Below are 14,393 nucleotides of genomic sequence, written 5' to 3' on the forward strand. Positions count from 1 at the left end.
AAATAACTGCTTGAATGTGCTAATGTTAAACTTAAATCTGTTTGCCCCGTTTCGTAATGTTTCATAAATTATGTTTTCTAGATTAATAAATGATACCTAATTATACCTAAATATCCTAAAAATCTATTAGCACGAGAATTATAATGTGTAAAGCTATAGAATAATAATAAGAGGTATACTTTATCTTTAACTAATATACTTACTAATGATTTAATTTTCTTTTATTTAAAGATAGAAAGCTTTATTATTTTAGCATTTTATTTAAAGTGAAAACGACAAAACAGATAATATTTCAACTCCATAAAATTCAAGTGATGAGTCCGTTGAACATGAAAATTGTTTGTGATGGTTAATAATAATTGATTCCATGGAACTTAATTTCAGATGAGTAAATCAGATGAGTAAGCAAAGATGACTAATTCGTGTATAGCAATTTTTTTTTAATACGAAGCATGGTATATATTTGTATAAGTCACTAAAGTTATACTAATTTATATTTCTACTTTTACATATTTAATAAAATTTATTAGTAATTCTAAGGTTTCTCTATTAGCAGTTGACAAAATGTGTGATAGACTTAACGGAAGCAAATATTTCATTTCAATAAGAGTTTTAATTAATTTATTAGGTGTTTCTAAATATATGTTGCAGCCAAAGAAAATATGGTTAAGATCTCCGTAAGAACTTATATCACAACTTCAGGATGGGGACGGTAATATCTTCTTCTTTAGGTGCCGCTTTCTTAGCGAAGGTTGGCGATGACCTCTGCAAAGTCTTCCCTATTTTGGGCTTTCCTTATTAAACTTTGAAAGTCTAATCCTGTCCAATCTTTGATGTTGCGCAGCCAGGTCATTTGTCGTCTACCCGGGCCGCGTCTGCCTTCTATTTTCCCTTTTATAATAAGCTGAAGGAAGTTATACCTGTCGTCTCTAAATATGTGTCCAAGATAAGACGTTTTATGCTTCTTGAGAATTTCTGTGAGTTCACGTTCTCTATTCATACGCCTTAAAACTTCTTCATTTCTAACGCGGTCGGTCCATGGAATTTTCAGCATACGACGAAATACAAACATCTTACGGCGGTAATATGCCAAGCTTAAATAAGGGCGACGGGAATCGACCATGATTCGTTTTTAGGCGAAATACAATTGCTAAGAAGAATTTGGTCGTTGAGTAATTGAATATGTATTGGGGTGGGAGTGGTAAAGTGGAGTGTATCTGGAAATACGTATTTTGTGAGTTTTCAACAATATTTTCCCATTGCTGTTCTAATTTCAGCCTTATTTTATTTTTATTGAGTTAAATATATCCCTTACTGTATAAATATTGCAACAAGCTCCATTTTGTACTGCTTTTTCATTCCCTGGTATATCTGCATGGCCTCTCAACCCAAATAAATGTTATATTTAAATTTGCAATCTTGTTTTTTAAACGACATAACATAGGACACTCCATTTCTTCAAATTTTGTATTTTTTATAGAGTCTAATGCAGATTTACAATCTGTTACTCCTTCGAGTATTTTATTGCAGGTAACACTGCTTGGCAGTAAGTATAAATGCTACAAACAGATGGTAATTTATATATTGATGATTGCTTTGTATTTTAGATATCTACCCCACAACCAACAACTTCCTTCGTCTTAGATCCATCTGTAAATATAAGAGTTTTGTTATAGAAATCAGCCAGTATGAATTTTAGGAGGATGTGATTTATTTGAAGAGATTCAGTCAACTTGAGAATTATAATTCTGTGTGTTTTTATTGAATATTTAAAAGGTATGGTGTACATGTATTGTAATTTTTTAATACCAAACAAAATTTGGACTCCATTCGTGCTCCAGTAAATTCTTGTGTTAGCGGGGAAGAATTTTTTTCTTTTTCCTTTCACAATGTGACTTAAAGTATTGATCATGTTTAACTCCCGGACTTTTATTATTGTTCTGAAGCTATTTTCTTGTGGCATTTTAAATTAATTACTATTTAAATGGGAATAAGCCACAATTAAAGGTTAAAATACGTTTATTGACGTTTCAATTTCCACTTCGGAAATCGTTCTCAAAATACAAACATTGTGTATTTAGAGAACGATTTCCGAAGTGGAAATTGAAACGTCAATAAACGTATTTTAACCTTTAATTGTGGCTTATTCCCATTTAAATAGTAATTAACCCGGACTTTCAGTTTTAACAAATATTTTTGCTATAATAACTGACGGCGTAAATCCAAAGGAAATTTATTACATTTAAGTATTGCATTCAATGGTGAGGATATATTATCATCCCACCGATGCAAGTTCTGAGACATTTATATTGAACTCTATCAATTTTTAAAGGATGATATTACTTGAAGATCCTATAAGCAACATCCGTAGTCAATGATGGATCGCAACATAGGCTCTATAGAACATTAAAGCTATACTAGGGGTTGCGCTCCAACTTCGATTTGTTATGCAAAACCTTTCTCGCTTTTGCTTATTAGTTAACGTATATGACTGAACCATAGTAATTTTGTGTTAAGTATGATACCCAAAGATTTATATTCCTTAACTACCCACAGAGTACGCCCACACAGGGTAAGGTATTTCTTTTGTCCATGTAACCACTGTATTCATAACGTTTTCTAGAGCCCCAATGCCAGCATAATAAGTATCTTGAATGGAGTATATACAGATATCATCTGCATATTGGATACATTTGAAGAAATTAGAGAAAAGTGAATGAATATTGCTCTCTGAGCAATCCGTAGGTATTAAAATAAATGGTGTTAGATTAAACAATCTGAGATTTGCCGACGACACCGTTCTGATCGCAGAAACACTTGAAGAGCTACAGACATTGGTGAATAAGATAGCAGACTGCAGCGAAGAATATGGACTATCTTTGAACATAAAGAAAACTAAATTTATGGTAATATCGAAATCAATACAAAATGTCCAAAATTTATATTTACACAATGAAATTATCGATCGAGTTAGCAAATACAAATATTTAGGCACTTTTATAAATGAAGACAACGATAGCTCAGCAGAAATCAAAATAAGAATAGAAAAAGCCAGATCCATATTCACTAAAATGAAGAGAGTGTTCTGCGGAAGAGATTTGAGCCTTGAAATGAAACTTCGCCTGATGAGATGTTACGTACTTTCTGTGCTGTTCTACGGAATGGAGTCATGGACGTTGAAAAAGATTGATACCAAAAAATTAGAGGCATTTGAACTGTGGATGTATCGCAGAATCCTGAGAATATTTAGTCATATTTACGATCAGAAAACGAAAACTGCAATACTGGGACACATTACAAGAGGCGAAAGATATGAACTGCTTCGAATAATTATGCAAAGGAAAATAGCAGGAAAAAGGAAAATACCATAGGAGGAAGACGAAACTCCTGGCTAAAGAATCTACGGGAATGGTATAGCTGTAGCAGCAACGAATTGTTTCGGTCAGCAGTTTCGAAAATACGTATAGCCCTGATGATCGCCAACCTTCGGAACGAAGATGGCACTTGAAGAAGAAGAATGAATATTGAAAGAATATATATTAAATAATGTAGAACTAAGTACCGATCCCTGAGGCAATCCATAATAAACAATTCTTGGACCGTGCAATACATTGCTATGTTCTTTGATATATACATACATCAAGAGAAATATAATTGTAATATATTTAGGGCAGTCATTTCACTCAAACCAATATCGACCATTTTGTTTAAGTATATTTAGGTTAAAAGTGTCATAAACCTCTTTTATATCAAGAAATATAAAGGCAAGATACTTATTAGAATGTTATTTGAATGTCAATAACTAAATGTGTTACTGCATCCAACGTACCATATTCCCTCCTAAAACCATATTGAGTAGTAAATAAGAGATTATTGTACTCTATCATATACTACACGATTTTAAGGATATAGGACAAAAGGAAGAAGCTAAGTTTCTATCTTTATTAGGTTTTAATATTAACCAAATGGTGACTTGTTTAAACTGTTCAATATCCTTTCCAATCGATATTTTTATTATATATTTGAGAGCAACCTTAGGTAGATTTTTAATGATATCGTATGTAATAAAATCATGACCAGGAGTAGCATGTACATCTAGAGGTAGAGGTGTTAATTGCAGCTTTTAGTTCGTCAATACTCAAATCCGTACAACGCTAGGATTGTCCAATTCCGAGCTTTGCTTGTAACACCTGGATTAAAGGAAGTAGCAGACATCATCTACAATTATACACAATACGTATGCAACACACATAACATAAACATATAATCTACGCTAAACATACTTTATACAAATAAATACAACCATAAAACACAGAAAACAGTCAGAATTCAATATTCCAAGGGTAAAGACACCACCCTCAAATTTTTTGTCAACCAAAAGAAGGCTAGGTATTACCTACAAGACGAGGCGGAGTGAGTCAACTGTCATTTTAAAAAACACAACCTACAAACTTGCTGATTATACATTTTCCCGTAATTTTTTAAAATAATTATTTTTTTGAAAAAGATTTCCGGAGTGAAAATCGAAACGTCAAACGTAATTTAAAAATGTAATTTTCATTACAGTTAATTATGGCTTAACCCCATATAATATTTAAGAAATTTGTAGAAAAAAGTTTTCTCATTGTTGGCCAGTGTAATTTATTATGAAAACTCATTTTATGTCTAATTACCAACTTTTGTTTAAAATTTATGTAATTAATCTTTTAGACATAACCAAATAACTCAATCCTTCCCCAACGGCAAATATGACGTGTTTGTACACAACGTGTTTTTTCCGATTCTGATGAATTAATTATTGTCATTAATTGGAACTAATTGGTTTAAAGCTGATGAGATGCCGTAGTAGGTGTCAAATATATAACGACCGAATTAATCAGGTAGCCGTGGGTGTTTGCTTTGAACAATAATATAACTTTCGTATTTGTAATTGGAAAATTTATTATGATAAAATGAGCTACACTGATTTTATTTCGTATAATATAGATAGTTCATCAACTTAATTTTATATAAATAAAACTCAAATGACCTTAGCCGAATATATACTATGTCATGTTATTTTTTTATTATATCTTTTGTTCTGATAACAGTAATGACATTTCTAAAATTAATCAACAACTTTTTTACAGTAAAAATTTAAGAAGAAACAACATCGTTATCGCCATCCATTCATCCTTAGCCAAATTAGAATCTAATATTAGAATTAAGCGAAATGTCAGTAACGTTTATAACATAACGTTGCTAGAATTGGTTTGTTCTTTCTATTATTCTTAATTTTCTTACCGATTCTCAAATTAGAATCAGTACTATTTCAGCATAAATATTGTCACCAGCATCATATATAGACCAGTAAATGAACGTGAAATACGGCGACACTGTAATTTTCCGTATCACCACCGACTTACATGAAAATTTTGATTTAGGTTTTAGATATATAGATTTAGGGAGGTGGCCTTTTGGCCTATTCCACTGCGACCTTTTCAGATCTATTGTGGTCCTCTAGTCCTAGATAACATTCTCTAGCCTGGCCCTTTTTAAAAATTCTAATAACTTCGAGATTGTACCTTCCATGTAGCTATTTGCCGGTGGATTTTCTTCTGCTAATGCAAAGAACCACACATTTGCCAGACTGTCACATTGACATAGAATGTGCTCTGCTGTTTCTTCTTCGAGGTGATAGAATCTGCACAGGTCATCATCTGACAATCCCATCAGCTTCAACTGACTATTCAGCTTACAGTGCCCTGTTAGAAGACCTACTATGGCTTTGACTGTTTTCCTGTCTTTGTTTATTAGGTCTGCCGTAAATTTTAGCGCATGTTCTGTAATTAACTGTTTCGCCTGTCTTTGTCCTGATGAATGTCCACCATTCCAGAGATTTCTACTTCCTTGTAGTCGTTCTTGTTACTGTCTTTGCAACGCGGCAGAAGGGTTTCGGTCCAATGAATGGTATTGATGAGTCTTGTTTGGCCATTTCATCTACTTTTTCATTGCCCTTATGACCCTTGTGCCCTGTTACCCAGGCTAACATAACCTTGCTACGGTCCCTTAGTTTATTTAGGGCACACACGCACAATCCCATACTAGCTTAGAATTGACCTCTACAGAATTAAGTGCCTTAAGTGCTACCTGACTATCTGTGAAGATGGCAACTAAACGGAACGTTCGCCCGATATTTTTGAGCCATCCGTGTACCAGGTAGCAGCAGCTTGTATAGGTACACCTTCATTCCAGTCTTCCGTTCCTGGTATATTATTTGTGAACTTATTGTTAAAGCTATATCTCGTAGCTGTTGCATAGATAGGTTGCCCCATCACAATATCGGCTTTTAGCTCCTCGATTAGCTCTCTGTTGTCAGCACCATGCATCTGGCTTATATGTCTCTGACTATGGATTATTCTGTGCATCCCTGATCTGGCTTCACCCTGTATAAAGATATGAAGTGGTGGTAGATTCAGCAGGACTTCCAACGCTGCTGTAGGAGTTATTTTTATGACCCCCGTAATACACAGGCATGCTAGCCTTTTTGTATTACCTAGCAGCCTTATTGCTCCCACTTGCTGCGTCTTTGTTCACCACGCCACGGAGCCATAGGTTATCATTGGTCTAATAACTCTTGTGTATAATCATAGGGTCATTTTGGGGTTAAGTCCCCTTTGCTTACCGCACATTCTTCTACATCTGCCAAGGGTCAGTAGAGTTCTGTGTGGTTTTTAGATTTAGGTTCTACTTACCTTCCACTTCATTTTTGAATTTGTGCCGTTGGTTGCCTTTTATTTTTTAGGGGTGAAAATTACCGCTATTAGAGAAAAAATCGTTTAATTCTAAATTATAGCGCGTAATTGATTCAAATTATCTTTTAAAGTGAATGAATGTCAATTAACATTTTTTTTAAGTGGCTTTGGCAGAGCCAATTAGCCAAACTTGTTTTTGTTTGTTGTTAAAGTCGACTGAATTTTAATTATTATTGATTGCAGATTCATAGTCAAAATTTTCTTGTTATCAGTTATCAATGTTACTACTACATAATAACTAATATTTTTATAGATACATAAATTTTGTTTTGGTATATCTTTATTTTGTTTTTTTATTCTTTTATTATCTTTCAGTTTTTTTTTGTTTGTTTTTTTGATTTTTTTTGTTTTTTTTTGTGTTTTTAGCTCCTTTTTTGATTTTTTTTTATTTTTTGGTCTAGTTCTATTTTCTTAATACTTTTGTTGTTTTTTTATTAATTTGTGGTATACATTTTTTTTCAAACTATATTAACAGATGATGCCTATACACTATTTACAACTTGTATTTTCATTATTATAATATGTTTGTAAATGCAATGAAGAATTTCCATATTATTTGAAAATAATAAAAGATTAAGGTTTATTGGAAAACAACACTTAGAATTTATTAATTCCTTATGAAGTTCGCTTATATTATTAATTTGTAAATCACATTCTAATATAATATGTGTTAGATCGCCTATTTTGAAACAAGTACAATTGGGAGTATTTGATAAGTCGATTCCATGCATGTAAAATAGCGTAAGAGCATGATTTGCTCTCAGCCGATTAATGGTCTTTATAAAATGTCGATTAGATTCTGTGTAAAACCATCTCCTTGAGGGTTACACTGATATAAGTTTAAGCCAGTCTTACATTCTCCGTAAAGCAAATGCCAATTATTTTTAAGTTTTTGTCTACTAACGGTGTCAATATCTGTCGCTGGAATTAAATTTTTGTTTATTTTTTCTCCAAGCATATACCTATGTTGATTTAGCCAAATTGTCAACGATTTCATTGCCTTTTATTCCCGAATGGCCCTTGATCCATGTAATTGTTACATTTAATCCTAATTGTATAGTTTCATACAGAATTTTAAGAATTTTCAGTTCAATATAGTTTATGTGTTTGACTGTTATTAAATCTGTCGACCACGTTTTTATTGTCAGTAGATATAACATAGTTGCTAGTCGGATTCAGTACTACATACTGAAGAGCCAAACATTATTGCCATCATTTCTGCTGCGTATATTAAGCATTCACTGGGTAAGCTATACTGGTGATGGTAATTTTTATTTTTGTGTAACATTGCAGAGCCCGTTCCATTTGCATCTCTTGACCCTTCAGTAAAAATGAACTGATAATTTGTCCATTTTTATTTAATAACTATATTAAACATATTTGGGAGTAAATATGAGTTTAAGTAACATATTTTAACCTTTTTAAAAATAGTGTTTTTGCCATTTCACCGTAGTAGGGCGGAATTTGGCTTTTATAGAGAATATCGTCATATTTTACCATACTTAGATAGCTTTCTATCAAAGGTATAGATTTTTTAATTCTCCAGTACCTATGGGTGAGGTCTAAAACTGATAGCTCATGAAGATCTTGAACGTATTTACAATTTTTGGACCTAATTCGGATTGTAAATTTGTCGCTAAGAAATTGGGGGCGTAAATGCAATAGAGGTTCCACCGCTTCATTTTCCATTATTTGGACTGAAGTGGATTTTAAATAACCTAGGCATTATCTCTGGCATTTATTTTTTTGAACTTCAAGTTTGTTTAGATGTGTATTGGCCGCTGATCCAAATAAATGACAGTTATAGTCGAAAATCGGCCTGATCATGTTACGGTAAAACATCAAAGCAATATTTGGGTCTGCACCCCAATTTGTTTTACAGAAAGCTCTTAAAATGTTCATTGGGTTTTATGATTTTTTAACAATTTGATGAATGTGATCTTTCCATAACAATTTTCTGTCTAGATAGGTACCAAGATACTTAATACAGTTTTTATAGGGAAATTAAATTTTCCTACATTAAGATTGCCTTCAATATCAATTGAAATTCAATAAAAACAAAAAAATTGGAATATCTCGGACATATTACACGTGGAGAGAAATACACCTTGCTCCAACTGATCATGCAGGGAAAGATCCAAGGAAAGAGAAGCATAGGGAGGCGTAGAATGTCATGGCTGCGCAACCTGAGAGAGTGGTACGGATGTACATCAAATGAACTTTTCAGAGCAGCCGTCTCAAAAGTTCGAATAGCTATGATGATTGCCGACCTTCGCCGCGGAGATGGCACTTGAAGAAGAAGAAGATTGCCTTGTAGAACTCTATGTTTTTGTGAAAAGTAACACACCTCAGTTTTTGTGTCAGATATTGAAAATTCTATTTCTTTATAGCACTGATTTACGATTTCTAATGTGACTTTCAAATTATCCTAACAGGTATTAAACAATTTTCCTGCTGTATATAAAACAACATCATAGCATATTGAAGAATTTTTGTATGGTTGGGTATACTAACTTCAAGATCTGTTATACAGGTCATATAAAATCTGGCTTAAAATACTCCAGGTAATGTCAAGGAACGCAGGTGCTGTAGACTTATTTGATGTAAAATTAAGCTGAATTGAAGTAACTAGAGCTGTAGTTGCATCTTGAGTGGATCTTGACTTACGAAAACCATATTGGGAACTTGGAAGTATACCATCGTGTTCTAGCCAATGTTCAAATCTATTTTTAATTATTCTTTCGAATGTTTTTAAAAGACATGAAAATAAGAAGACAGGTCGGCAAGAACTTGGACCAGGTTTTGCACCCTTATTTTTAAATGGTTGCAGTTAAAAGGGTTTGAACGAGTCAATAATCACGAGTGTATGCAAACTTTGAAATGCAATATCTTAACCAATTTTTGTCTTACAGAAAAACAAAAAACCAAAATGTCCAGAAAAGCAAAACCTATATTTTCTTTTTTTATTTAATTAATGGCTTTGAATAACTTGATCCATTCAGCCAGGATAATGTATTTGACTACTTGAATTTTCTAATGATGTATTGACCTATTGCATTTGTGAACAAAACAGTACTTCGCATAGATTATATTTTCTTATTTTTTAAGATTTTTGTATCACTAATACTTAGGTATTTACTAAGGTATTTTGAAAAAATGCATTTTTTCAAAATTTCAAAAAAGAAAATTTCTGGCCACGCCTACGCATTTTACATATTTTGTTGCAGTTGAAAGTTGTTCATCACGAGATCAAAAACTTATGCTAATGCAACTGTTCACAATCATCATAAAACATAAAACTTTATTCACTTATAATTCCATTAATTTTCATTTAATAACTGCTAAATCTTCCTAAGCCTTCTAATTCTCTCTAAACTGTAACATAGCCATCACGATCATTATTTCAGGAGCATATATATGTACATTAACTTAATCCTTTTGGGTGTTGAGTTTTTCCGTGGGTGGTCTAAACAAATGTAATGTTAAATATGTTCTTGAATGTTTTGTTGCTTACGGCTGCTGGGACCCGTGCAAAAATGAATTGTTTCGTGTTTGTATGAAAAGAGGTGGAGTATATTTATCGAGTAACCTGCACGATCTCATTAAAAGCTCATTCTTAACGCTTCTCATCACGAAAACTAACTAATGCGTTTTTCTTTACAACATAAACATAGCGTTCATAAATAATATTAACATTTTTGTAACTGAGAAAAAATAATAACCATAGTTACATATACTGTGAAATATTACAAAGATATGATAGTTATTTATGTACCAAGGGTATTAAAAATATATTTATGTCCTGTGGGTGATAATCTCACAAACGCGACGGCCTCTGGTCGGCAATTTCTAAGTCACCTGATGTTGCTACCTGTTTATGCACCCGCGGTACACTTATTTTGTGCGGGTATAAAGTCCTAAAGGTGTAAAGAAATAACACCCACGTGTCTGTATAAAGACATAAAAATAGGTTTTGATAAATTAATAATAATTGTTGTCATATTAGCACATTATTCTATTTTAACTTCTGAATTACTAATTGACTAAATAATTATGCCCTTTCGTATTTATGGTTCTTCAGGGCATTAACATATTTTTATATATACGCGATTTTTATAAAAAAAGGTAAACCTCTGCTCAAATCCAAGCAGAGTTTTATTGTGTGGTACAAGAAAAATGTATTGGCTTGTTAACACCTTTAAATTATAATTAAAATTAGAGTCTTCTACAGCTGGCGTCGTTTCTCGCATCCTAACTTCCAGCGTTTTATGTCGAAGCAATCTTCAGTTTTTAAATCTCTGGCGATCATTGCTTGTTTGACATATTCTCTCCATGACCGTCTTGGTCTACCTCGTTTTCTTCTAGTGGGCGGAGTCAATTTTTTAATCTTTTTTGGCCATCTATTTTCAGGCATTCTCTGCAGGTGTCCATACCAGTTTAGTCTTTTGACTTCGATAGTATCTATTATGTGTAGGTCAATTTCCATTTCTCTCCTAATATCTACGTTCCTCACCCTATTAAGTTCAGTATGCCGGCAACATCGTCTCCAATAGTCCGTTTCCATTGCTTTAATTCTTGATTTGTTTTTTTGAGTGATTTCCCAAAGTTCAGCGCCGTACAACCCAATACTTTCTATTATTGTTTTATAAATTTTCTTTTGTTAATTTATTATTCCACAATAGTCCGTGTAGCTCTCTAATGGTTTCTCTTGTTTGGTCAATCCTAGAATGTATTTCTTCGTTACTCACTGCTTTTGATGTTATTTGAACCCCCAAGTATTTGAAGGTTCCAGTTGATTTTATAGTTCCCATTTCAATTTCAATTTGTAGGCTTTCTCATTTTTCTCTTGTAACTAAATACTCGGTGTTTTGTATATTAATCGTAAGGCCCGAGTTGGTATACTCCTCCTCCAGTTTTCTAAACATATAGTCTATATCGCTCTCGTCTTCACCTAGAATGGCTTGGTCGTCATCAAAGTGTATCGTGTACAATCTCTCGTCTTCGATTGGAATGCCCATATTGCAGCATTTTCTTCTTCACACTGAGAGCTCTTCATTCAGATATATTTTGAAGAACGTAGGTGCTATGCAGCAGCCTTGCTTTAGACCCTTACTAATAGGAATTTGTCTAGTTAATTTGTTTCTGGTCATATTTTTGTAAAGCTGTTGTACTGCTTTTATATTTTTTTTATTTATTCCTTGTTTTTCCATTGCTATCCAGAGCATTAAAAGTGGTACACTATCGTGTGCCTTAGTCAGATCTATAAAGACTACATGAGTTGAAAGGTTGTGGGCTAATCTTTTCTCAATAATCTGCTTTAGAGAAAACATGCTATCTATAGAGGATCTGCCTGCACGAAAACCATTTTGCTCTTCTACATCTGTTATCTCATTTTCAATTTTATTTTTTATTATTTTTTCATAGTCTTGAAAGTAAATTTATGACACTTAGCCCTTTGTAGTTTGAACAATTCTCTCTATCTCCTTTTTTGTAGATGTTGTTAATATGTGCTTTTGTCCACTTTGGTGGTAAGTCATGTCCTTTAATAAGGTGAAGACATAGTCATGTTTTTCGATTGTTTAGACTTCGATCTTCGATTTCCTGTACTATTATTTCATCGTCTTCATCGTATTCCACTTCATATATTGTTGTAATGGTGTTCGTGAATTGCGGTCTTGTTTCAGTCAGAAGTTGTTAGTAATGTTCGATTCAACATCTTTCTTCTATTAAATATATTCTACTCACTTCTTTTCTGTTTGTTTTCAGGTTTTTGATCGTTTTCCACGCTTCTCTTGATCTCGTTGACTCTACATATTTGTTAAGCTGAAAGTGATCGTAGCTTGTGAGACACCTATCTGTTCGTGTTACTAAGTCGTTATTGTGAGCGTTGGCTAGTTCCTTGAAAAAAATTTCTCTTTTGGCCGAAGATGTTATGTTATGAAGAAACTGTTATGAAGTGGTATGAGATTGTTAGTGATGTTAGTGACATAGATGCTGTTTCATAGAATGAGCATATTTATTCCAATCACGAGAGTAATTCAGAGTTATCGTATGAAAATATCGATGATAATGAAGAAAGTTTAAATTTTGACAGCGAAGATTCAGAAATCTCAAAAGGAAAACCGAAAAAATATGAAGAAATAAAAATATCGGGAAAGAAACGAAAGGCAGAATTTACAAAACAGTCATTAGACCAATAATGACATACGTGGTAGAAACAAAACCTGATACAGAGAGGACAAAAAGGATGTTAGAAACAGCAGATATTTATGCAAATATCTATATCTTTATGCCCATATTTATCAGAAATCTCTACTATCCCAAAATATTGACAAAACCCTCCAACATTATAATCGATATACAAGAAGACCTCATTCTAGAAGATGGATGGGAAAATAAAGTGCAATATGAAGCTGATGATACGTTACAAGGGGTAATTCTGGACATACAAGATATAGTTAAAGATACTGGAACCGAAGCAGAACTTCTTGGCCCTAGGAAATATGCTGAAAAAGAATTAACAATTATTGAAGAAAAGAAAAGCACTGACTAAAAATGCAGGAAAGAAATATTCGACGAAACAGCAAAAACTATTGTTATAGGAAAGAAAATTAATTTCTTAAAAATTATTTCATTGACCCCAGAAAAACTAATTAATGTCATTGAAAGCGAGAAAATACCAAAGGAATCAGTCAATAAAGAAAATAATAGAAAAGACATATTAGGGAACGTTCAGTTGACTCCTGAAACACAAATTAATATTATTGAAGACGAGCAAGTAAAAGGGGAATCGGGAAGGGGGAAAGTTAAAGTGGAACTGGGCGGGCCATGTGGCCAGAATGAATGACGAGCGGTGGGCCTAAAAAGTTACAATATCGAGACCAAGAACTGACAAAAGAAGCAGAGGTAGACCACCTATACGATGGACAGACGACGTCAAAAGTCAAAAGAATCGCTGTAGAATTTTTGTATAATATCTCAACTTTTATAAAAAAATAACAGGTCGTTTAATATAACCTTTCCCATCTCACGTATCACATTAACGTGTAGTTATTCATCAACTTTGAACCTGAATAATTAATGTTCAACGAATATTATTTTGAATTCACGTTGCAAATTTATATATCGAAGCTTTATTATGTTATTTTTGTCTGGAAGTTTATGCTTGCAACGTTTGCGGGCATTAGGCACGTGTCTGTATAAGTTACTGGGGATTAAATGAGTGTGTTTTACTCTGACGTTCATGTTGCTAGCTTAATGACCCGTTTCCGGCTTTAAGTTACTAGGGTGCTCGAATTTTTATGCTCGGTATGGAGTTAATACAAATGTTTTTGTTTGCTAAACTCGAAAAATGCAAAATATTAGAGGAAGTAAATCCCCAGTTTACGTACCACTTTTATTACATATATATTACCTTAACATTATCGGACCATTATAAATAACTCCCTACCAATTATAGCGAGATTCATAACTTTTTAGAAGCCCCGCTTTAACTGGACTTACCGAATAAAAACTTGACGCTTATCGAAATGAGAAATACAGTTATGAAAAATATAAAACTAAAAAAACCCCAGGGTTTGATCTGATAACAGACAGACT

General features: G+C 33.1%; 1 protein-coding gene across 1 annotated transcript in view; it reads right to left on the reverse strand.

Moving 5' to 3' along the window:
* Nucleotides 1–14,393, reverse strand: part of wb (wing blister) — a 600,221-nt gene that overhangs the window by 221,151 nt on the left and 364,677 nt on the right. The window lies entirely within an intron of this gene.

This window comes from Diabrotica undecimpunctata, chromosome 5, assembly GCF_040954645.1.
Source record: "Diabrotica undecimpunctata isolate CICGRU chromosome 5, icDiaUnde3, whole genome shotgun sequence".
NCBI classification, from domain to species: Eukaryota; Metazoa; Arthropoda; class Insecta; order Coleoptera; family Chrysomelidae; genus Diabrotica; species Diabrotica undecimpunctata.